The sequence below is a fragment of the Schistocerca serialis genome, chromosome 4 (assembly GCF_023864345.2).
Source record: "Schistocerca serialis cubense isolate TAMUIC-IGC-003099 chromosome 4, iqSchSeri2.2, whole genome shotgun sequence".
In the NCBI taxonomy this organism is placed as follows: Eukaryota; Metazoa; Arthropoda; class Insecta; order Orthoptera; family Acrididae; genus Schistocerca; species Schistocerca serialis.
In genome coordinates, this window is record NC_064641.1 from 865,363,156 (window position 1) to 865,389,815 (window position 26,660).

Below are 26,660 nucleotides of genomic sequence, written 5' to 3' on the forward strand. Positions count from 1 at the left end.
TAGCCTATCGCGATTGCGGTTTATCGTGTCGCGACATTGCTGCTTGCGTTGGTCGAGATCCAATGACTGTTAGCAGAATATGGAATCGGTGGGTTCAGGAGGGTAATACGGAACGCCGTGCTGGGGCCTCGTACCAATAGCAGTCGAGATGACAGTCATTTTATCCGCATGGGGCCTCGTATCAATAGCAGTCGAGATGACAGTCATTTTATCCGCATGGCTGTAATGGATCGTGCAGCCACGTCTCGATCCCCGAGTCAACAGATGGGGACGTTTGCAAGACAACAACCATCTGCACTAACAGTTAGAAGACGTTTGCAGCAGCATGAACTATCAGCTCGGAGACCATGGCTGCGGTTACCCTTGACGCTGTATCACAGACAGGAGCGCCTGCGATGGTGAGCTCGACGACGAACCTGGCTGCACGAATGGCAAAACGCCATTTTTTTCGGATGAATCCAGGTTCTGTTTACAGCATCGTGATGGTTGCATCCGTGTTTGGCGATATCGCGGTGAACGCACATTGGAAGCGTGTATTCGTCATCGCCATACTGGGGTATCACCCGGCGTGATGGTATGCGGTGCCACTGGTTACACGTCTCGGCCACCTCTTGTTCGCACTGACGGAACTTTGAACAGTGGACGTTACATTTCAGATGTGTTACGACCCTTGGCTCTACCCTTCATTCGATCCCTGCGAAACCCTGCATTTCAGCAGGATAATGCACGACCGCATGTTGCAGGTCCTGTACGGGCCTTTCTGGATACAGAAAATGTTCGATTGCTGCCCTGACCAGCACATGCTCCAGATCTCTCACCAACTGAAAACGTTTGGTCAATGATGGTCGAGCACCTGGCTCGTCACAATACGCCAGTCACTAATCTTGATGAACTGTGGTATCACGTTAGAGCTGCATGGGCAACTGTACCTGTACACGTCATCCAAGCTCTGTTTCACTCAATGCCCAGAGGTGGTTGTTCTGGCTACTGATTTCTCACGATCTATGCACCCAAATTGCGTGAAAATGTAATCACAAGTCAGTTCTAGTAGAAATTGTATTTGTCCAATGAATACCCGTTTATCATCTGCATTTATTCTTGGTGTAGCAATTTTAATGGCCAGTAGTGTAGTTAGTGGCGTTGTAAAAACTTTTCAGTACCCTCGTCGTGGAAAGCAGCCGCCTGTGCTTTCCGTCAATTCTCTACGCTGGTCTGCCTTTCGTTGTTTGTGCCAAAATATAGTCTTCGTAGCCAACAGCTGATGTGAGCAGAGATGAAAATCGGAGGGAGCGAATTAATGGCTGTATTGTGGGTGATCAAACACTTCCCATCGCAAACCCTGCAGGAGCGTCTTCGTTTCACCTGCAGAATGTGGCACAGAATTGTCTTGAAGAAAGAAACGCATGACGTTTATGTAATGTGGGCTGCATAGCTTGAGGCGAAATTTCTCACCAGGCTCCTGTACTTTGGCTGGAGACATGGTTGTTGTAGTCATCTCTACGCGCTCACTGTGACCCCAGAACTGAAAAAAGGGACGTGATGCGATCGATGGGCATATTAGAGACACTGCCCAACACATCTGTGCAAAGCTTCATCGGATTTCCAGAGGGTTTTCCATTTCGCGCCAAATCGGACCTTACTTTCCGATTACGCCTTGTACTATGCACTGTATGGCGACCCTACTTTTTCTGAAATTGCCTGCCAATAATTTACAATTACATGCGCTGTGCTAGTGAAACATCACAATCTTCTCAATTCCAAAATGTGCATGGTACTGTTAAAGTGTTCGTTGTGTAAAAGAAATCGTGAAATCTGCAAATGCCTTGCTTGGGTGTGGATTATTTTGAATCAGTACACAGTTACAGACGCGGAATTCTTTATTAACTCACAATAGGCTCTTAACAGTGTGGCTCTGTTCGACTTTTTCATAAGCTACTTATGATATTTGAAGTAAGTACCCGAACATAAATTTCTTAAAAACACTCGACACGAATTACTTCCATGATTTCAACATAAGAGCGCTGTTAAGCATGGAGAGTTTAAAGCTATATTTTAAGAGAGCAGAATAATTCGTCGTGTCTTAGTGCTGAATGAAGAAATTATATTTTTTGTAATATTATGTTTATTTATATTAAGTTTATTTTTATGTTTTTAGTGTTATGTTTAATACGTTTAATTATAAAATGTTATTTCGTTTTCTATTTGATGTTTCACTCATTTTTCCTCAATTTTAATACATTATTAGTACTTAAATTTACTTGCGATTGGTAATTCAAAATAAAACGTCATTTTTATTATGAAACTGCGATTTAACAGTTGTTAATTAACACTTAGATTTTATAATAAATATAGATATCGAATAAAGTCAAAATAAAAACACTTGTAGCTCTGTGTAAAAATAGGTCAACATTTTCTGTACTTCGTATCTTAAAATCATTCAATTCAGTTTTTTCGAGTGTTTTTGAGAAGTGGTTCATCTTACTGCTCTACGAAACTGAAGGGATTGATCTTTAAATTCTTCAAGTATGAAACGAAGAGAAGACGGACAGTGCCTAAGAACTCCGTCTCAAATGTAAAATAAGATGAATCAGGGCTCGCACAGAAACATTTAAGTTCTCGTTTTCCCGGTGCGCCGTTCGAGAGTGGAACGGGAGGGAGACAGCTTGAAGTGCCAGGCACTTAATTGTGAATAGCACAGTAATTACGTAGATGTAGATTTGTTAGTTGCCTTACAACACTAGTGCTATTCGAGTCACAGAAGAAACAGTTATTTTTCAGCACGGGGACAACAAATCGGAAGTAATAAGTTTTCATTGTTTGCAAATTACCAACCAAAGTGTCCCGAGGACCGTTCTGGAATGAGCAAGGAAGAGAAAAACTCAACCCCGCCTACACTGCCCCATATACTGCCTCCATTTCTCAACTTCTTTCCCTATTCCGCTGAGAGCTTCTGAGTAAACTCACCACGTGTTTTCCTTTTTCCAACTTAATGGTCGGTATGTCTTTTCGTCGGCGGCAGAATAATGAGCCACGATCTATGATAAAATTGGGGAAATATATGACCGAAGCGTGGCTCTGGGCAGAGATAAGCAGACGGGGCTGCGGAAGGTGTGGGTTTTTACGGCGGCCTCGCGGCCCAAAACGAATACACTCCCTGGATAATCACCACGCGACCCTTCCGGAAAGGGGTGGGAGGTGGATATTTATAGTGCTGCAGGCACGCCGTGGGGGCTGTGGCTGTGGCAGGGATCTCACGTTGTTCCCCCACCTCCCAGAACGCGGGTGCGCTGTACTTCACTGCCCTGCCTAATTCTGCCCGACGTATTAAAATGGCGGCGCGCAACGATTGCGGCGGTCGTAAATAAAATTATAGCGATAACCTATAGCGGGCGCTAAGGAAGCAGCCGCCTATAAATTAGGCCCAACCTGCCAGGACCCGGGGCAATAAATATGGAGATGATGTTGCACCGGCGCTAACAAAGGGGAACGGCTCACCGACTGCGTGCACGCCGGCATCCACCGGTGCGTTTACAACAGCTGTCACGAGTGATGAGATTAAACGCAAATAAACATTCCGGCAACGAATCACTGCAGCTAGCGGCCAGTGGAACACTTCTGCGGTGGTTCTTTCCCTCCGGTCCGGTCAAAACGAATTCTCCCGTTTTACTATTCGTTCACGCACAGCCTAAACACTTCGCTTTCTCTTTAGTTGGTTTTTCCGTCTCGGCAACATCGTGACACATTTATGGTCGAAGGAACTCCTATAATAGATTTTTATCACAGCAGCAGTTGCGATGTAACGCTCATTATTACTGGGTTTCGGCTTGAGGTAGCAAAAGATGGCGACAGGGTTTTTCTTCTTCTTTTTTTCCCCAGAATGTGCCCACACAGACGTCTCAACATAGAGAATGTTATATTACAACTGGTTTCGAGAATACATACTCCGCAATCCACCTGACGGTGTGTGGCGGAGTCATACACTGGTACGATGTAACACAGGATTAACAAAGCACTGGTTCGACACAAAACAAGACGTAAAAACAGAGTATACGAAAACGTGTAAACAGGACTAAAATGGAACACACGATACACAGTGATACTGCACTACACTGAAGAGCCAAAGAAACTGGTACACCCGCCTAATACCGTGTAGGGACCCCGCGAGCACGCAGAAGTGCTCCAACTCGATGTGGCGTGGATTCGACTAATGTCTGAAGTATTGCTGGAGGGAACTGACACCATGAATCCTGTAGGGCTGTCCATAAATCCGTATCGGTACGAGGGGGTGAAGGTCTCTTCTGAACACCACGTTACAAGGCATCCCAGATACGCTCAATAATGATCAGGGGTCCCATACCGCTCCAATTGCACACGCACCCCACCATTACAGAGCCTCCGTCAGCTTGAACGGTTCCCTGCTGGCATGCAGGGTCCATGGATTCATGAGGTAGTCTCCATGCCCGTAAACATCCATCCGCTCGATGCAATTTTAAACGGGACTCGTCCGATCAGGCAACATGTTTCCAGTCATCAACAGTCCAGTGTCGGCGTTGACAGGCCCAGGCGAGGCGTAAAGCTTTGTGTCGTGCAGTCATCAAGGGTAGGCGAGTGGGCCTTCAGCTCCGAAACCCCATATCGACAATGTTTGGAATGATTCGCACACTGACACTTGTTGATGCCCCAGCATTGAAATCTGCAGCAATTTGTGGAAGAGTTGCACTTTTGTCATGTTGAACGATTCTCGAAGTCGTTGTCGGTCGCGTTCTTGCAGGTTCTTTTTCCAGGAGCATCAATGTCGGAGATTTGATGTTTTACCGGATTCCTGATATTCACGACGGCACACGCGTGAAATGATCGTACGGGAAAATCCCCACTTCATCGCTATCTCGGAGATGCTGTATCCCATCGCTCGTGCGCCGACTGTAACACCACGTTCACACGCACTTAAATCTTGATAATCTGCCATTTCAGAGGCAGAAACAGATGTAACAACTGTGCCAGACACTTGTCTTATATAGGCATCGCCGATTGCAGCGCCGTATTCTGCCACTTTACGTATCTCTGTATTTTAGTACGCATGCCTAATCAGATTCTTTTGCGCTTCAGTGCATAAAAATCCTACTGATACCACAATAAGAAACGACAGATCGCCGTCGGTACACATTTTGGATAGTCTCAGTTCAGTCCTATTAACGACTACACATCTAAATTAACAATACAATGTTCTTTTTATGTCCTGGAAAAACTGATTCCTAAGCTGTGCAGGTCTGTAAGTACCATCTAGAAAGAACGGAAGAGTGTACAAGAACCAGACTTTGCATTACAGCCACACTTATAGACCAGTATTCAGACGCGTACGTATAGGAGGTACGTAGTGCATACATTCAGAGGATGAGCGTTCCAAATTCTGCACGGAAGCAAGTGGGGATATAATCAGTTAATTGACCTTTAATCTTCCACTGGCATTCTCAGTACCAGGAGCATTAGATTAGGAGCTCAGCGAGTTATATATTTTTGTTGGAACTGTCGACGAACTCGTACAGTTGCTTATACGTTGCTACATCGTTGGATGCTAACCAGTTTTGTAGGCTGGTTGGGAACTGATGACCGAGACCCCAAAGATTACTTGAAAGGACGTTTATGTGATACGTGTTCCGTGGGCATTGTAAAAATAAATGGTTTGGATCTTCTTCCTCTCCGCAAAAACATAAAGCGATGACGCTTAGGTTGACCCGATAGAAATCTTTCTTGAACTTTCAATGATTAAATTTCAACTGTCCTGTAATAGTCGTGAAGCTCTTTGATGTTTGTGTCTCTTTATACCATGGTACTCTTGAAATGATGTCCGCGAACATTCCTCTTGCCAGTCCGTGAACAACCGCTCTCAATCCGTGACAGGGAGTTTATCATCTTTAATTAGTCCAAGCAGAGATGCCTGCTTTGCCATGGCATCTCCTTCGTCATTTCTAGTATCCAAGAGTGGCCCTTCATCCATACCATCACGATGCTGCGACAGTTCCTCTGAACCCGAGACATATGTCGACAATTGCCGAAACTACAGTGTTGGTACAACTACGGCCACAAAGTTGACATGATACACTGTAACCACGCAGGTAGCCTGAATATGGCCCATGACAATCAAAGCCCATAATCATCTACAGTACATCGCAAACGTGACTTCAATAAATAATCGGTTACGAACTTGGAAAAATTGCTGTAGCTCTCTACAGAAATTATGCCAGTTCTTGTGAAACAACTCCTGCTCGAACAGTAGAACAATGTGAATACTACCAACGACCTCGTACTGATAAATAGAATGGTTACGATCATGAAGATGTCTAAAAGCAAATGCCCTTCATCCGTATTTCTTAGGATCATACCGCAAACCAAGTAACCCTTTAGGGTTGGGCGCGGCAATACTTTTACTTTCCTTTCCCTCTCTTCCGTTTATGGACGTGTAGCTCAGTTAAAGTATTTTTTATCGGATGACTTTTATCCAATAGATATACACAACCACGAACTGCAATTTTCACGGGCGCAGGACGGCAAGTTTGCGACACTGCATGTCTAGAATGAAATAAATTAAAACCATTTTATAACATACTGCTTTTATCTATTATACACATTTGTAACATTAAGCAATTAATAAATTTTAAACGTCATACGAGCAACTGAGTTCAACTGGAAAACAAGATTTTATAAAGGATGGTGTCAAAAACTGCTTAATGTTTTGAGAGTTTTTATCAAGCAACTGGCATAGGTTGAATTCAGAGATAGTCCATATGAGAGTGTAACAAAAATTTTAAGGGAACTTGAAAGCGAATCACTGGAAGAAAGACGACGTAGTCTACGTGGAGAACTGTTGCGGAACTTTGCAGAACCTATATTGGATGATATCTGTGGAAGCATTATGCTGCCATCATTATATGTCTCGCGTCTTATGATTGGCACTTGCTTTGACAAGCAACAACTTTGCACGAAGTCCAAAGATTTGCTCACTGTTGCAATATTTCGACTTTCCAACACAAAAACACCTGTTCAATATAATTACTACTTCTTCGAAAGACAACAGAGTTGAAAAGCTCCGGAATGCTCTAATGTAGTAACAATTGTGGAATTGGTTTCTTTTTAATCACTTCATTATCATGTCTATGTGGCGTTTTCAGCTACAGTTGCGGTTGCTTGTGTGGCATCTTAAGTAATTTACGTACTGCATTCGACACAAATATCCTATATTATCCATTCATAAATTGGTTTGCTTGGAAGTGTATTAAACAAAACATCACTTTATTGAATAATGTACGATATCTTTCTGCAGTTCATCATCTTTTCTGCTGTTCACTATTTTTCATTCTTAAAAACAAAGGTTATACTTCAGTAAATGGTTGCAGTACAAGAAAATCGTCACTAAACAGTCTGTAATATGTTTTTTGATATCTCCTGTGGTTTTCATACCTCTTTTGGTCTGTCGTCGTCGTCGTCGTCATCATCATCATCATCATCATCATCATCATCATCATCATTACCACACCAACACCACACCACCAGCCATTTCTACTATTAAATGGAGTGCTGAGTTTTGGTACTGCTACAATTTCTTCTTCGATGAGTTTTGGACTATATTCAGCGAGTTAACTTGACAACGATCTTCTGCAGGTCTTAGTCCCATCGGTCTCCCGATCTTCCTCATGGACACGCTCTATCTTTTGTCGCCTCCCCTTTTTTTCCCCTTGAAAATCGCAACATACACCTTTCCATGCCTCGTCCTGCAGTTCGAAGTTGCCCTCTTGTCTACGAAGTGTGTAAGAAAAGTGATGAGACTGATTTGTTCAAAATGGTTCAAATGGCTCTGAGCACTATGGGACTTAACATCTGTGGTCATCAATACCCTAGAACTTAGAACTACTTAAACCTAACTAACCTAAGGACATCACACACATCCATGCCCGAGGCAGGATTCGAACCTGCGACCGTAACGGTCACGCGGTTCCAGACTGAAGCGCCTAGAACCGCACGGCCACAGCAGCCGGCCTGATTTGTTACTCACCGAAGTTTTTATTTATTTATTTATTTTTTTTGTCAAACAACAATACCGTCCCCTTCAAACAAAACCGTCCCCTTCAAAGAAAATCCCTTCAGCAGCTATACACCGGCGGAGTTGTTGTTCCCAGTCTTGATACGCACATCAAAAAAAGTTTTGCATCACCTCGGCCCCGAGAGTTCCAGAACCTGTACATAAAATTGGAACAGAGATCAACATAAACATCATTTCCGCCCTTTTTACTGTTCATGAAAACCACACTTAGTATGTTGTACCACCATACAGAGAGACCTTCAGAGGCGGTGGTCCAGACTGCTGTGCACACCGGTACCTGTAATACCCAGTAGGAGGTGCTCTTGCATTGATGCGTGCCTGTATTCGTCGTGGCATAGTACCCACAAGTTCATCAAGGCACTGTTGGTCCAGATTGTCCCACTCCTCAACGGCAATTCGTCGTAGATCCTTCAGAGTGGTTGGTGTGTTACGTCGTCCATGAACAGCCCTTCTCAATCTATCCCAGACATGTTCGATAGCGTACATGATTGGAGAACATGCTGGACACTCTAGTCGAGCGATGTCGTTAAGCTGAAGGAAGTCATTCACAAGTTGTGTACGATGGGGGCGCGAATTGTCGTCCATGAAAACGAATGCCTCGCCAATATGCTGCCGATATGGTTGCACTATCGGTCGGAGGATAGCATTCACATATCGTACAGCCGTTACGGCGCCTTCCATGACCACCAGCGGCGGACGTCTGCCCCACATAATGCCACCCCAAAACAGCATGGAACCTCCACCTTGCTGCACTCGCTGGACAGTGTGTCTAAGACGTTCAACCTGACCGGATTGCCTCCAAAGACGTATCCGACGATTGTCTGGTTGAAGGCATATGGTTGGTTGCTCTTTGCATATTGAGTCTGGAGTTCCATCCGATGACCATGTCGTCCGCATATATGTAGGTTTTTAAAATTAGTTTAAAAGTTACTCGTTTCTTCGTTAATTAAAGATTAATGGATTAACGGTCACGTCACGAATCAATATGAACGATACTATTAGCATTCGTAGGATATCGTATTCAACAATGTAGCTTCCTCTCCGCTTGTAGCGCTGCCGTCGCAGTGTATAACTGAAAACGAGCAGGAGTGCCGCGACTGTACGTGTTGGACTGCGATATAACGTAGAGACTGCGAGTGTATCGTGGTGTGCCTGTTTACGCTCGCGGACGAAGAAGTGACGGGCGGGCCCAGTGAGAGAGTTGGCGCAGCGTAGCGCGGAACAATGGGCGGGCGACTTCCTGCGGCGCTGGACCGGTCCAGCCGGGGCGTCCTAATCCGGCCTTATATATAGCGCTCCGACTGCCCGCTGAGCCCATTCTGCGGGCGATGATGAAATGATAACCAAGTTAGCGCGAGTTATGCTGATGGCGCGGCGCGCCCGTGAGTAACGCTGCCGGGGTTTTGTTCGCGCCAGGAAGTCCGTCCGCCCCCTTAATGGCGGCCCGGCTTGTGTTTCTAATGGGCGAGCGGCCGCGGCAATTGATTGGGCACCTGGGACGGCCAGTGAATAAACTTGGCCGGCCGGCCGGGCGGCCAGCCGCGTCTCTGCAGAACTATGCGAGCCGCCGGGTGTCGGCTTCGGCGGCAGCTACGCCGCCGCTTCATCTCATGCATATTAATCCCTCCCTGCCGGCGCCAGCCCCTAACTGCTGCGCGGTATAACCGCTTTTCAAGCGATTCCCCAAACTACACGCTCTCCAGGATCGCAGTACATCCACACGTCGTTTTCTAGATCGTATTTTCCGGGACAAGTCAACCATTACCTCAAATCGATACAAAGAAAGATCGCGTTCTACGTCAATACAACTAAATCCCTAACATGGATATTAACATCTGACAAAATTACGAACCGAATGACCACAATCACGGGTCGATTACATGTGCATTAACACATCAACTGCCAATTTTTTTTCCCCTTTAATCTACCAGAGTCGTTCCGAAAGTAGTGCCTCCCTTTTTTGTGGTGATTTTGGATGTCCGTGACAGACGTCGTTGTTTTAGTGCTAATGATTGAACCTTCCGCTTTCATTTACAGGTGGTCCCCCTTTCTGCGATAGTTGGTGCCAGCAGAGGACTGTTCCAAAATGGAGTCTGATACAGGCGCGCGTATAAAACAGCGATTTAATTCCTCCGCGCTGAAGAAGTTGCGCCGATTGAAATCCATCGACGCTTGCTACAGGTGTATGGAGACGTGACCAATGTGAGGCGATGGGTGCGGCATTTTCAAGGTGGTGAAAAAGTTGTGCATGCCAAGCCACGGCCCGGTCGACCCTACAAAGCTGTCATCCCTCGCAATGAAGTGCATCTTGATCAACTCATCCGTTGCGACCAGAGACTTGTGAGCATGGCTGAACGTCGGCTGTAATGCCTAGGAAACAATGATGGAACATCTCGGGTATCGCAAAGTGTGTACGAGATGGGTCCCGCGGATGCTTACAGAAGAATAAAAATAATCAAATGGAAATTTGTTGGGACCTGCTGGACCAGTATGAAGCTGAAGCCGACAATTTTCTGAATAGCATCGTCACCGGAGATGAAACGTAGTGTCACCAGTACGAGCCAGAATCCAAAAGACAGTCAATCGAATGGTGACATGTGGATTCTCTGTCAAAGAAGAAATTGAAGACACAGCCGTCTGCAGGCAAAGTGATGTGTACACTCTTCTGGGATAACCAGGGTGTGGTTCTTATGGATGTCCTGGAGCCTGGAGAAACTGTCAATTCAGCACGCTACAAGACGACAGTAACTAAGCTCAAAACCAGAATTTCCTGAATCATAATAGCGCCAAGCCCCACACCAGTTTTGTGACGGCGCAACTCATTGTAAAATTCGGCTGGACTGTCTTCCCACATCCGCCTTCAGAATTCCATCTCTTTGGGCCTCTGAAAGATGGACTACGTGACGAACATTTTCAAGCCTCGGATGCTGTTGTCAAAGCTGTAAGGAAGTGGTTAGCCTCAATTAGTTCCGATTTTTACAAGCGTCGCATCGTCGGCAAAGTGCATAACTAATGGTGATGACTATGTGGAAAAATGACAATCTGCAGCTGAAATATTGCTCTATTTAGTTGCGCCCTAGTGATTTATGTATATCCTTTAGATTCTATGAATAAAAATAGACGCTGGGAAAAGGAATGTAAAATAAGAAATGATACAATCTTGAAATAAACGCTGTATTTTAGTCGATCCCCAAATGGGGGTAATGGCATATGCCACTCTCTTTTTACAGTTTCTTTTACTTTTTGTGCCAGACAACAGAACATTCAGCATGGAGTGCTTCACTGCACACAGAGCACTGCTTCCTTGGATTTTTCCTGCAAATTCCACATTTTCTTTCTTTCCCCAATATTGTGCGTGTCCCGTTCGAGAAGTCCAGAGTTCAACTGGAACCGCGTTAAGTGAATGCCTTCGGTTATGATGGACGTCCTGCCCGTTTTGGATGAGAAGCAGCGGATTATTGAGCACAATATGCCCTTGTTTTCTGAATTGGAGCACTGGAATATTTTTATTCCTGACGGGAACAATACGTGATCCACTATTTGAATCTGAATCTCACTCGTTTCCCGCGAATGAATTGTTTTAGATAATGGTGTCCATAACATCGAACCATTTTCTCATCAGTAGTCAGGCTGTCAGAAAAAAACTTGAAATTTCATGAAATTCTTATTCAGCAAGCTCATCACGAGATGAATTTTGAAAAATTTAGGGTCTAGACACCAACGCAAATAGTAACAATTGCTGCCAGCACAATGACAAATACAAATGGGGATTACCGGCAGTTAATGGGTTAAGCAATTGCATACACAATTTTATTCTGGGTGACATCACAGCTTAAATAAATTTGAAGAACGACACTGTTCCGTAAGGTTTTTTCATCGAAGTTACTTTAGTGTGAGCTACCAGTTTCCGACACAGTCTATTCTCAACTGCATCTCAGGACGTAACAACACACCACAATGAAACGAGAAAACTACAAGATCAAAAATTATAGAGCCACAACCGGTGTAGCGCAACAAGCACATAGTAATTACTTATGGCAACAAATGTGAATACGTTGTCAGCATATAGTCAAAAAATCATGTGCCAAGCGTCTTTGTGCATAGCACGGTCGTCAACGTTCATCATCTAAAATGTAAGGTGTACGAAACCATAGTGGTTACGAGAACAGCAGTATTCCCACACTATTAAACCGCCGCATTTAACCAAAACTAATACGAAGACAAACCTTGAAAAGCGGAGCTATAGATCGCAATTACATACACTTGTTCAAACTCGTACGCGTATGACTGTGCGCGGGATATTGTAACTGTCAGAGAGTACATTAAAAGAATTTTACAGTACTATCCATACGATTTCTAAATACATATTTATCTTCTACTGATGATTACGTGGAAGGCATTGTGACTTATCACTTTAATATTTACGAATCGGCGCCCTACGTAAGCACCGATACAAAGAACTGTTTGTACAACGGTCAATATGTAATTCACAAACAGCAAAAGAATATTTAAGCCACATCTATTATTTACACTTTTAGTAATCTTGGTACATGAAACTGAAGTATGGTTGAAATTATCCACGAGTCTTTGGTGCAAAACAAAGCGTTCACATTCACACTAAAAATAACGTGATAACAACACACAGTACACCACAACATGTTGGACAGACGCCAGAAGCTAGGTAGGGGTAAAACAATATTTACTATGTCTCATAAAATAACACTTCCGCAGTACAAAGAACAACTGAGGCAAAATAAGCACAGTCGATTCAGGATAAAACGAATAACACACAAACGCCAATATGTACACAGTGATTAACATGATATACATACCGTTACATTGTAAAATCTATTTACGTGGCTGGCGTTAGGACAACAAATATACCTTACACAATGTAACTGTTCTTCACAAGACTGTTAAAAATCTAAACGAGATACTTTTTGTAATTGCATAAGATTATAAGCTCACTAGACAAGAAATTAGTCACCCCAGTGCGCACGCGCAGATGAATCGCTTAGTATTTACAAATGGCGCAGCGATCGAGTCACATGCTCAATCGTGCGCGCAGCATTTCTACGTTGGCATACGGCAGTAGCAACCAGTGAGACACATACTGTACGTAATCAAGGGTAAATATGAGAACATAACAGAGTGGCAGATAGGGGCAGTCGTGTCTGCCCGTACCCATGGCCATGCGGTGTATAAAGTTGCTGGATCTCTTGGCGTTTCTTGGCGGACTGCTCAAGGTGCCTACAGGCAGTGGTATAACACACATGGCCACTAAACAGGGCGTCAGAATTGCGGTCGGAAAAAGATGCTGTCCTAGAGGGACCACAGACGTTTTTCACGGCTTGAGACTCCAAATCGCTTCCAAATCCGAAAGTAATCGCTGCACACAGTGAATGAAAGTCCACACAGATGCATTTAAGACGAAAACAGGGAACAGCATCCTTTTACATCTTGAATGGATTGCAAAATCACCTAACACGAACCCCATAGAAATCATTGGGACGCGTTGGAACACCGTAGAATCCCCCTAATTGCTTGATCAAACGCCCAGCGAGTGGCTTGATCTATATGCGACGTACCTCACTTCCAACCAGAATCCAAACGCTTATCAAATCCAGGGGCGGAATTACACGGTATTAAATGATGCTTGTAACGATTTCTCTAGGAGTGACTTAATTTTTTCCGACTGCGCTTACAATGAACCAAAAATTGCCCACCTGGTGAACACTGTCCCCGAAACCGGTAGCGGACAAAACAGTAATGTGGTATAGCAATTTGAAATACAGCTTGGTCGAACAAAATTCTTTTCTACGCGCATGTATTTATTTAATATGCGAATCTACTCCAATCTAGTTGTAAAAGTACCAATGTTGGTTGGTTGGTTTGGGGAAGGAGACCAGACATCGTGGTCATCGGCCTCATCGGATTAGGGAAGGATGGGGAAGGAAGTCGGCCGTGCCCTTTCAGAGGAACCATCCCGGCATTTGCCTAGAGTGATTTAGGGAAATCACGGAAAACCTAAATCAGGATAGCCGGTCGCGGGATTGAACCGTCGTCCTCCCGAATGCGAGTCCAGTGTCTAACCACTGCGCCACCTCGCTCGGTAAAGTACCAATGTGTTGTGCAAGGATGTGATTACCATAACCACCTTTACAAAAAAACAATGTTGGCTACTAGGAAAAGCTATTTCCGTACAATTCGTTTCCGTGGCCCATGCGATCGCGGAAGGAGACATTATCTGCTGGCCGTCGCGTTGTCGCCACGTAAGACGGCAGCCCTGGAGCTAAAACAGTGTTCGTTTCCGCCATAAAGACGTAAGAAGAATAGGTTAGTACAGCTTCCTTAAAGGTTGCCAACGCGGAGTGCATTTTTAACAGTGGATAGAAACTACCTAGGTTATCAAACATCCGGAAACTCCGAGCTCTGCCTCATTCGTTTCTCGTTTGTTAGCAGCTGCTTATTCTTTCTTTGCTAACTTCAATATTGCCGAAGCAGTACGTCGCCATGTTAGATAATGGAATGCCCTGACCTCCATTACGAGGGAGTCAGACTTGCAGGTTCCAGCCTTGCAATTAACTCAGCCGCGTCGCGAGAGTATGTAAGACGGACGCCAGAGTTGCGGCCACGAACGCCTGGCGTCGATGATGCAATTTCTCGACCAACTACGTTCTGTTGCTAAGCTGGTAAGCGCTACAGTCTACCTTGCCCTTAGCAACGCATTTCTGGAACTCAGCTTCTTTCTCTCTCTGTGTTGTTGTTCCCCTCCCCCCCCCCCCCCCCCCCCGAGTGCATTTGAAATTCGAACCATTTTCTTTATTTCTCTCGCAAGCATGATCGGCACTTCGGTTGCTGCCATTTTGTTGTTCCGTTTTTGCGTGCCACGGGTAGGAGTAAGCGAACATCTCTATAGTTTTAGTATTTTTTCTATTCAGACGTTTTCCCGTGTGAAACGCGGCTATTTACACTGATAATTCAACAGTTGATTATTGGCTCCCCTACTTGAAAGGCTGTTTCAAAATTTCACTTGGCCTGAAAAATATATCTATATCACATTGTAAATCTTCTAATTGTTTCTTGTCTGTAACCGGCCTCCTAATCCAGTTCTTCACAAAAGCAAATTTCGGCAGAAACTCCCACACTGTGATTAGGGGTCCAACGATGTCACGGGTACGGTGACAGAAGAATTTCGGTGGAGGTAATGAACTGCTTATCTGATAAAAAGAGAAGGAATCGATAGTTACGGAATGACAGAGCCCAAGAATCACAATGTGTGTCATCATTCCATAACCAATCTGCTCGTACCACATATGCTCGTCACAGCATGCCTTTAACTAAATGTGGTTATCTGAGTAAAGTTTGTCAGCTGTCGAAAGCGTGGAATAAGATAGGCAGCCTCCACATCACGCGTATGATATTTGGCTTGTCTGATGGTGCCATTAGTTGAGGGATATCGTTTAGAGTTATAGATGCGCAAAACGTAATTGTATGATAAAGACCCGTAACTCAGGCATAATTTGTACTGCATTTACGAATTACTTATAACAATAATTTTATCTTTAAACTCTTCTACTGGTCCGTGTTTGCATAAAAACAACAATAGCGGATTAAGGGTCAGCCTTGATCCAAATCACTTTTGTTATTAATTTATTAATTTGTATATAACCAAACTAGTTTCAGCGACAGTATCGTCACCATCAGTGAGTTCTTTAATGCAAAAGTAGCATACTTAAAATTTATAAACTCTAAAACAGTTTTACCTGTGTACTGTTTAGTTCCAAATATTGTTTTCTGTGATAGTTCCAGAATATCTAATTTACTTTACGTCACAGCATGGTTTTTACGATTGTTGCCGCCGTTTCCGGCATATTTTCTGTTTTTAACTCATAATTTATTTAAGGAAAAACTGTGATTTAATGGTTCAAATGGCTCTGAGCACTATGGGACTTAACATCTTGGTCATCAGTCCCCTAGAACTTAGAACTACTTAAACCTAACTAACCGAAGGACATCACACACATCCATGACCGAGGCAGGATTCGAACCTGCGACCGTAGCGGTCACGCGGTTCCAGACTGAAGCGCCTTTAACTGTGATTTAACAGTAGCTATTACCGTCTCTGCCGTTAACACTGCCCGGGTTCCCGGGTTCGATTCCCGGCGGGGTCAGGGATTTTCTCTGCCTCGTGATGGCTGGGTGTTGTGTGCTGTCCTTAGGTTAGTTAGGTTTAAGTAGTTCTAAGTTCTAGGGGACTGATGACCATAGATGTTAAGTCCCATAGTGCTCAGAGCCATTTTGAGCCGTTAACACCCACTTCAGTCTTTAAAGTTCAGTTGGAGTGTAACGCGCCAACTTCCTTGTCGTGTATGGCTGTCTCTACACAAAAACATTTTAAATTTCACGCAACCACACACGACAACAAGGTTGACGCGTTACAATGTGAACTGAAATGATCTGAAGACAGCGATAGCCACCGAAACGGTAAACGTTTCTGTTAAATCGCCGCTATGACTGCCACATATAGCTAGTTTGTAAGTTTCTGCGTCTCTCCACAAACATTATATCTGCAGTTTAATTGTCGGCGAGATGGAATGAGGGAGAAAAATTGTATGTAAACCACAATAATTGTTGTGATCAGTAAATACAGGATGTATCAAAACTAATACCGAAATCCAACGAGCGTGATTGTAAGGGATATTAGAAAGAAAAAAGTTTCGGTAAACATGGATCCGCAAACAAGATTTTTGCGAGATAATTGCGAACGTTTGATTACCAGCTGCCATAGATGTCAATAGTAAATATTATCCTAGTTATTAAAATATTTGAAACACAAACTTTTCGATTAAGTTTCATTTTGAAGTTAAATCTTCCAGGTTGTTATGCCGTGTGATATTTCTTGAACCAATCGACGTTTCGACCTCTCTGATGGGACCTTCTTCAGGATCTTGCGGTACCCACTATAGGTTGACCAATCGACGTTTCGACCCCTCTGCTGGGATCTTCTTCAGGATCTTGTGGTGTCCACGGCTCAACCTATAGTGGGCACCGCAAGATCCTGAAGAAGGTCCCATCAGAGAGGTCGAAACGTCGATTGTTTGAAGAAATATGACACGGCTTACAAACCCACAAGATTTTAATACCAGCGACAACTGCCACGATAGCCTCCAGACTTATATGATCTCATTGTAAATGTGATCATATTTCACCCATGACCTACTCTAACGAGAAAAAGACTACTACTCCAGCACGTTAAACATTACGATTTACTGTACTCTCGTATCTGCTAGAAGTAGTTTTCCATGCGTCGTACTAAAATCTAGATGCGGTACTACACTGGTCTCTCCAGTGAGTTATAAATTCTTTCAAACACGTCCGGATCACCTTCTGCAATTGACTGATCCAGTCCTTCAACCGCATGCCACACACTTCACTACTGGGGTGAATCCAGGCAGAAGAATCCAGTGGATTGAGGTCACGTTCACGCCCTGCTCGACTTATCCGTCTTGGACTATAATGCAGAGTTAGGTGTGTTCTTACATCAGCAGAGAAATGTGCCGGTGCCGCATCATTCATGTACCACGTTCCCTAACAATGTCACATGGGCACGAATTAAGCCCAACTAAAGAGAAACTTAATCGAAAAGTTTATCTTTTAAATACATTTTCTTAATTAGAACAATTCCATACCGATGTCAGTGGCAGCTCGTAACAACATGTATTCAGAGATAATAACGTCTGTTATAATTTGACAACAATGTTAAAGCGTCCACCTTATCTCTGGATTTTCTTGAGTTGTCATCCTGTCACGTGAAACTATAAAACTGATTCATATTAACTAAGAGATTAACTGTGGGGCATCCACACTGAGGTGACAAAGTCATAGCCGGCCGGAGTGGCCAAGCGGTTCTAGGCGCTACAGTCTGGAACCGCGCGACCGCTACGGTCGCAGGTTCGAATCCTGCCTCGGGCATGGATGTGTGTGATGTCCTTAGGTTAGTTAGGTTTAAGTAGTTCTAAGTTCTAGGGGACTGATGACCACAGCAGTTGAGTCCCATAGTGCTCAGAGCCATTTGACAAAGTCATATGATAGCGATACGCACATATACAGATCGTGGTCGTATCGCGTATACAAGGTACAAAAGGGCAGTGCATTGCCGGAGCTGTCATTTGTACTCAGGTGACTGACATGAAAAGGTTCTCGATGTGATTATGGCCACACGTCGAGAATTAACAGACTTTCAACGCGGAATGGTAGTCGGAGCTGGACGTATGGGACGTCCCATTACGGAGAGTGTGTCGAGAACACAAAAGCACTGGCATTACCTCTCACAACGGACAACGCAGGGCCCGATAGCCTTCACTTAACGACTGAAAGCAGCGGAGCTGACAGTGCTAACAGACAAACAAGACTGTGTGAAATAAGCGCAGAAATCAATGTGGGAAGTACGACGAAGATATATCCGTTAGGACAGTGCGGTGAAATTTAGCGTTACTGGGCTGTGGCAGCAGACGACCGACGCGAGTGTCTTTCCCAGCAGCACGACATCGGCTGCAGCGCCTCTTTTGGGCTCGTGACCATATCGGATGGACCCTAGACGGATAGGAATCAGCGGCCTGGTCGGGTGAGTCCTGATTTTAATTCGTCAGAGATGATGGTAGGGTTCGATTGTGGCGCAAACCCCATCAAGCCGTGGACACAACTTGTCAACAAGGCTCTGTGAACGCTGACGGTTGCTCCATAATGGTGTAGGCTGTGTTTACATGGAATGGACTGGATTCTCTGGTCCAACTGAACCGATCACTGACCGTATGCAGCCACTCATGGAATTCATGTTCCCAAACAACGATGGACTTTTTATGGATGACAATGGGCCACGTCACAGGGCGACAACTTTTCGCGATGGGTTCGAAGAACATTCTGAACAATTCGAGCGACTGTTTTAGCGACCCGGCATGAATTCCATAGAGCATTTATGAGACATAAACGAGAGGACAGTCCGTGCACAAAATCCTGCACCCGCAACAGTCTCACAATTACGGACAGCTATAGAGGCAGCATGGCTCAATATTTCTGCAGGGGACTTCCAATGACTTGTTGAGTCCATGTCACATCGAGTTGATGTACTACGCCGGGAAAAAGGAGATCCGACCCGAAATTAGGAGGTATTCCATGACTTTTGTCACTTCAGAGTATACGAGCGATGTTGGTGGTTCGTCTCATCCAAAGCACACGATATGCTTGAGGTAGCAACAGCTGTGAATTTCCGCTCCCAATTAACGTGCAGTACTGGGGTTGCTCAGTGGTATGGTCCCAACTCTTTTCTGCGCAGTTTTGCAATTATTACCTTCTTCATAAAGACTGATACCTGGCTCCGAGCTCCTCTTATAGCTCTATCATATGACGAACATCGATCCGTCACATCTCTCTCCAATTTTTGAAGTGTCTTGCTATATTTGATGTTTGGTTGCGATTTTACAGAAGATTCCTAACTAAGTGAATGTAATTCATCCACAAAAAAGTGCCTTGCAAAACAGTCCTTGCGCACATTTTTTAGCACTGTTAACGAGGCGGGGCTCTTACCACTTACAATTAATAGAGGACATTGAAAAAAATCCAAAGAAGATCGTCACGTTTCTTCTACAGTCAGTTTAGCTCGAGAGCGTTACCTAGATGCCCATCGAAATCCAGTGGCAGTCGTTAGAGGCGGCGTTGCGCGTCAGGGAGAGGCTTACCGCTCAAATTACGAGAGACTACGTTTCAAGATGTGTCGTGCAAAATATTATTCCCTTCCACAAGTATCTCGCGAAATGTCGACATCAAAATCTGATAAATTGGATCTCGCAAAGCCGTTCTTTCCACGCACCATTCGCGAATGGAACCAGAAAGGGACGAGTAAATAGTGTCATCAGTATTACCTCCACCACACGCCATAAGGAGCCTGGCGTTAGTATGGACGTAGGTGGCGTACGATATTGTAGGTCGTGACCCGTCCGACAGTCGAAGCGTTATGCTGGAGGGAGTCCCTTTGGTTATCGTCGATATGAGTAGACGAAATCTGCCGACTCATTTATTCCAGCATTATTCTTACTTTCATAATCAAGACCATAAAAGCATACTAGACTCATCACAGTTCTCTGTTGCAAATATATTGAGATGAAACACTGACTAACACAGTGTAGCTACGGTCGCAGGTTCGAATCCTGCCTCGGGCATGGATGTGTGTGATGTCCTTAGGTTAGTCAGGTTTAAGTAGTTCTAAGTTCTAGGGACTGATGACCTTAGAAGTTAAGTTCCATAGTGCTCAGAGCCATTTTGAACATATTCTACAGAATGGTCCAGCGGTTAATTTCATTATTGTATTAGCTTGAATTGTGAAGTGCATCTACATTTCCCTTTCCTTTACACCGTTATTAACCATTATTAACGAACAACCTAAATCAAGTACCTTTTTAAAGGGGCAATTTATTCAGTTGGCCGGACGATTTATTCCACTTCCAGGAACGATATTTCAGTAGCGACTATGACACTGAATCAGGGGCAAATCTGCTATCGATCATAAGAACCGGTACGTCGGTTAGCGAGTGGCACACTACAATACAGTCGCACAGCCGTACTGAGGTGATCCTGAGAAGTGTCAAAATTAACCCCCCCCCCCCCCCCTCCTCCACCCGTTCGTAAAACTAACCTTCTAAAACTCCTAACACGAAGATTCAGCAAAACTTATAATTTCGTAAGTAGATTTAATAAAAATGAGACATTATTGAAGAGAATTAGTGTATTATCATAAGTACTGCTATGAATTATATTATAGAAAAATACAGCAGATAAAGAAATTACCTGTATAATTGTAGTAAATGTATTAAAAATTGTTAAAGTTTATAAAGCAATTAGAACTAAAACGAAATCTGTATCTTATTGTATGTTACAGACACTGCACATACATCTTAGTGAGTTGTATATTAAACAACTGATCGTATTTGCTTCTCGCAAATTATTACCGAAGTGTAGAGTATTAATTAGAAATAAAAGAAAAAGGGCTATATTTAAGACTTGAGAAAATATATCTTACCAGGAAATGTGATTTCATTGTAATTTTTGTTTGCATTTCCTTGTCTTGAGCTGACCATGCCCAGTATCAGAGTATGTGTTTCTTTACACGAGGGTTGAGCTTCGATGAACAATGTACAGCTGCCAATCGGCACGTAGACTAACAACCCCGTAACATTACGTTTCAGCCATTTTATTCTTGAATTCTTTTTGTTTATTCAGACGGTGGATCGTTCCAACTAGCTCTTGGGAGCAGCAAGAAGTACTGGCCGGAGAAGCAAGTAAATTAAAATCTCATCCACCTGTTTTGCTTCATCTTCCATATCATGTCTCTCTGCAATTCTCATTCGGTAGAAATCGGCAAAAGACGGAAGTCTTCGATCATATAGGACCCGCCGTCCTTTGAGATTCTACAATGCCTTAGGGACATCTCCGTAGCTAAACCTGTGGGAGCTGTGTAGGCGGCACTTGCGTGAATCATGCGCGCTTGTTTCCAAATGAACCGTGGGAGCGACAGATGCCTGATCGGGGAACTTACGTACCTCTCCCGGTAAATTCTCAAACCGAATATCTATCTTTTTCTTCCGTCACTTTTCCGCTCCCTCTGGGCCTGCGCCTCGGCGGGGGCATATCTCGCCATCCCCTCGGAACACATCTGCTGTTGCTCCAATAAGCCTATCATCAAGGGCCATATAATACATGACCAACGATGCTGCTTCACGATGGATTTGATTTTTAGTTGTTATCGGCTTTAGACGATTTTCACTTGGTACCCAGTTTACTTCTGCAACTGATACTTCCCGCAGCCATTCGTCTGCGAATTAAATGCTTGAACCGAATACTTAGTCACACAGACCAAAGTGGATAGGCAGTGTTATCGTGGTACTGGATACACAGTACCGATGATGTAACGCCTACGTGATCCGCTGTTCCGACAATCAGAGACGGCGCCAGAGCCCGGTGTGTAGGACGGGCAGCTGGAACTCGCGGCCCAATTTGTTCGGCGGTCTGGCCGGAAATTCCACTCTGTTCCCGGGCCAGCGCCACGGCACCTGCTGATTTATCGTCCCCGTGGCAGGTGACAGAGTGTGCGATGTGCAGCCGTCAGCCGCAAGGAGCGGCCCGATGAGAAAATTCCATCTCCGGCGGCGCAGCTTTCTGCCGGTGTAGCGACGATTACCCGCGGCGGAGGGATGGGCAATCTGCTGTCAGTCAAGGGTTCGCACTTCCGTCGCTGCGATGTAGAGTACCACCCCGACAAATTTAAACACTACACACGTGGACACTAATAAAACCGAACGAGTGCAAGGTCGGATTAGTTACTGGAAATGGAGGAAAAAAGGTCCCATGTGAACCGTATCATCATCATCTTTGCCTAGGTGTGGTGTGTCGTCTTCCGGAGCCTTGGCTTTGCTCTGCCGCGATTGGTCCGTTTGATTTTAAATTTCGGAGGGCGCAGCGTTCTGGGGAGAGACATGCTGACGACGAGAGTATCGAGTGCAGCTGCCGGAGTGAGACGGGGAGTTTAGTTTCCGGTTGTGTGGCAGCGCAATGTTGCGGGAAAGGTGGTATAACTTCCTGTGAACGCACGTGATTCCTACGAGCATGTGTACTCGGGACGGCGGCAGTCGTTCTGGACGAGCTGTGTGATAAGGAAGCTCGGCGTGGCAACTGTTGACGCGGTGTGTCCGCGTTGCTATGGCGGAACTGGGGCGATTGACATCTCGAGTTAGTGCTGGTTGCAACCTGTCGCCGAATGCTTGTCTGCCTTCGGGACTAACGGTGAGAATTTCTGCCCGTGTCGTCGGGTGTGTTTTGCTCTAAGGTGGTGTGCCATGGTGTTTCGCAATTTCAGCAGGCTCAGGTGTGCCCGAAATCGCGGTTCAATGATCTCAAAAATGGCTCTGAGCACTATGGGACTTAACTTCTGAGGTCATCAGTCCCCTAGAACTTGGAACTACTTAAACCTAACTAATCTAAGGATATCACACACATCCATGCCCGAGGCAGGATTCGAACCTGCGACCGTAGCGGTCGCGCGGTTCCAGACTGTAGCGCCTAGAACCGCTCGGCCACTCCGGCCGGCGATTCAATGATCTGCTGTTATATTGTCAAGTGTAACTATCACTAGAAAAGAATGTTAACTCTTTGTGCCTTAATAACTGAACCTAAAATATTATCTGTGGTTGAAATTTTATTCTGACCCAAGTGCAATAACGATCTTGTACTTTACAATTTGTTGAGCGGTATTATTATTTAGTACTGGCCGTCACATTTACTAAGTCGAAGATTTACGAAGGCCAGTGGGCGTCATTAACAGCTCCTGCCTAGATAGGCGTTATATTTTGAACCATATGTTTGAATGTTTAGTAATTTTTATTTTGTGTTATAGAGTGTTGCTGTCATGTCCTATGTGGACGATTCGCCACGTTGGTGAAGTTTCTAGTTGTTCTGCTGGTCTGTGCCATATTGCTAAAGTTTTCCCATACCACGACGTTTCACCATGAACAGGTGTCCAGAAACGCATCACTGCCACGGTGGGTGGCGCTGACAAATGGCAGTTCCTCTGACCACGTGCCGTGTGTTCCTTGTGTGTTTCAGGTTGTGCGATTGGCGCAGCGTGCTGTAAGCAGCAGAATTGTCCGGTATTCACGTCGGGAACAAGCCGACTGGTGTTTGCGTGCGGCCAAACAAATGGATACGGTCGAGAGGCAGCCCTTTTTGGGCGTTTGTGTGTAGTCATGGGTCCTTTCAGACAGACGAACGTGCAGGGAGGCGGGGAACTGTGCGTACACCGGATTTGGAGGACCAGTTTCTACTGGATATTGAGACGAAACCTAGTACAAGCTCCAGGTAAGTGGCCCACCAATATGATGTATGCCAAATTACGATTATGTGTATCCTGCATGACAAACGCTAAAATCCCTACGCTAATATCCCTATGACCTACAGTCCCAGGGAGATAACTCTGAACATCTGTTGCGAAGTGGATGCGATGCAGCTCTGCACTGTGTTCTCGGACAGTTTGTTGCACGCACACCGTCCATTTCCGGACACATGTTCATGGGACCTTTTTTCCTCCGTTTCCAGTAAGGAATCCGTCCTTGCAGTTTTCGGTTTCATTGATGTTAACCCTCTATATATCGTATAGGCACAGATACCGGTATTGCCACGAAGTATCTGCTGGACCCAAGACCACAGGAGGCGCGAGAATGTCCCGTGAGGTAGACAATGAGTTCAGCTTTTGGCGCCTGCAGAAAAGGCGCGCACTAGTAAGTCTACGAAAGTGGCGTGAATAGTGGTGCGAAGTATTTATTCTACGATTAGTATAGTCCAATATGGAACAGCATGCTTTCCTTTGCGGTGACAGAACGGAATCTTTGAAGGTCAATGGATCACTGAGTAAAAAATTGAATAGTGTGTACTGTACTGTGAGTGAATTTTAGATCGTCGTAGAGACGTCTCATAAACGCATCACACAATAAACTCTTACAGAAGCACGTGAACAGGTCGAGAAGGGGTGGCGTAACGTAACCCAGGACAGTATTCACCCACTGTACGATCGACAGGACGCCAGAGTCAGCTCCTAAACTGCCGCCTGGGAAGGTTACACCACGTACTAATATCAATGTTTCAGCATGAGTCGATAACTGATACCTCTGAACCGCTTTTGCTATTGTCTGTAAATGTATTCATTTCATGTATTCCATATGCTCTGTCGCAACAATACATCTTGAGTGAAATGGAAGTCTCTAAAAGGATGTACTAATTTTACCTGGCAGTGTAGTTCGATGCCGAATCAGTACGAAAACAAACAACAGGCGAGCAGCCAATTAACAGCTTGTAAAATAGTCAAACGGCTGGGAATCTAGATTACTAAACGACAACCTAGTTCCAGCTGTATGTTGTATATCTAACGGCTTCCAGGGGAAAAAAGAATTTGATGTTCAGTATTTTACATAATTAATTATCACGTTTTAGAATTTAAGAAGCTGTCATAATTTATTCATTAAAAGATATAATTTTACGTTGAAGGTTTAACGCAATAAGTTAATTATTAAATTCACAAACTGTCTCTAGAAGCAGCGCAACACACGGCGTGCAAATTAACCTGATTATATTCATTCCGTTTTTGAGCACGAGAGAACTTTAAGACTTCGAACAAATTTTGCATATAATTTCAAACCTTTTCTATATTTATTCACGCTTACAGCCCCACAGAATAATTACCTTTTAGCGTCTTCAACCATGAAAGTTTTACACGTATAACGGCAAATATTAAACACATAAGGTATTTCTGAAGTAGAGACGTTTGTACCTGTTTTATAGACGACAGTTCTATTCTTTAAAGAATCGGAGCTGGAGGGGTTACTGGTACATACACAAAAGTGAGAAATATCTATAATTTAATTACTACTGCCTGCAAACGAAACAAACATACCAGTACGGTCGTAGTTTGACCACAGAGAAGTTGTCTATTTTCCAACAGTGGTCTTTCATGACCTGTACAATGCTTCGTTGTACTCTGCAGATTTAGCTTTAAAATCAACCAGAATTTAATCTTGGGATCTTTCCGGCTAATGAGTGAGGTATGTTTCCAGCTAATGGGTGCGATGAAGCAACGGTTGAAGCATACCCGATTTAATGGTACAGTTCGAAAACTAAACCCGTGCTTACCTTCCTTCGAATAGGTGCTGAAGGATAAAAGAAATATCCATCAAAAATTTCCCACTCCCACACCAACTACTCTACGGTAGGCATATAATTCTCTTTTAAAGACTGTGAACTGCTCGAAGATGAAAACAAACAGGGTGATTCGCGTACCGTTCATAGTTTTATATTGTCCGCCAATCTGTAGACGTAATTACAGCTTCGTAGAGTGCCTCTAAAGTATGAGCAGACGAGCATTTTATTCAACATACCTTCTAAATTACCCGCATCTCGTTCTACAATTCTGTTCTGCGCTACCGACTCAACGCGCTGGAAACATATTCCACTGAGAAGAAGTATGGTACATAAGTATGTTGCTATATGCCGTGCAATTTATGTAACTCCTGGCCTGTTGAACGCTCGGAAGCGTTTCTCACAGATCCATTGCGTTGGGCAACTGTAATTTGCAAACTATCGGAAAGACTTTAAATTTATTTGTGTTTTTTATGAAAGCCCTGAAGAAATATGCGGTCCAACCCCATTCAGTCACGCCTGCCGAGCGCCACGGAAACATGTCTTATGTCCGCCAAACACATTTCCGACGTAATGTGGACAGTGTGCAGTTTTATCGTTTTCAATCTAGCTACGTAACAAAACTTCGTGCGACATAAGTAATTACGAAATAAATTACGACAATTTATTTCCAATGAGCAATGTTGTGATTTCGCGTGATGCTCTGTTTGCCAATATGTGCAGTCCAATAAACGATTTAATTATAATAGCAGGGCCAAAAATTACGAGTTATCGCCTGTACTCTGTTGCGTAGCACGGTATCTGCAGACCGGAACAGGCACGCAATCGA

At 44.3% G+C, this 26,660-nt stretch overlaps 2 long non-coding RNA genes across 3 annotated transcripts in view; one reads left to right on the top strand and one right to left on the bottom strand.

Moving 5' to 3' along the window:
- LOC126473518 (uncharacterized) overlaps window positions 1-26,660 on the bottom strand; it is a 675,218-nt gene that overhangs the window by 363,232 nt on the left and 285,326 nt on the right. The window lies entirely within an intron of this gene.
- LOC126473519 (uncharacterized) overlaps window positions 1-26,660 on the top strand; it is a 369,422-nt gene that overhangs the window by 34,589 nt on the left and 308,173 nt on the right. For both annotated transcript variants that reach the window (XR_007586477.1, XR_007586478.1), the window contains exon 2: window positions 23,750-24,001. This is a non-coding gene — a long non-coding RNA (uncharacterized LOC126473519). The remainder of the gene's footprint in view (window positions 1-23,749; window positions 24,002-26,660) is intronic.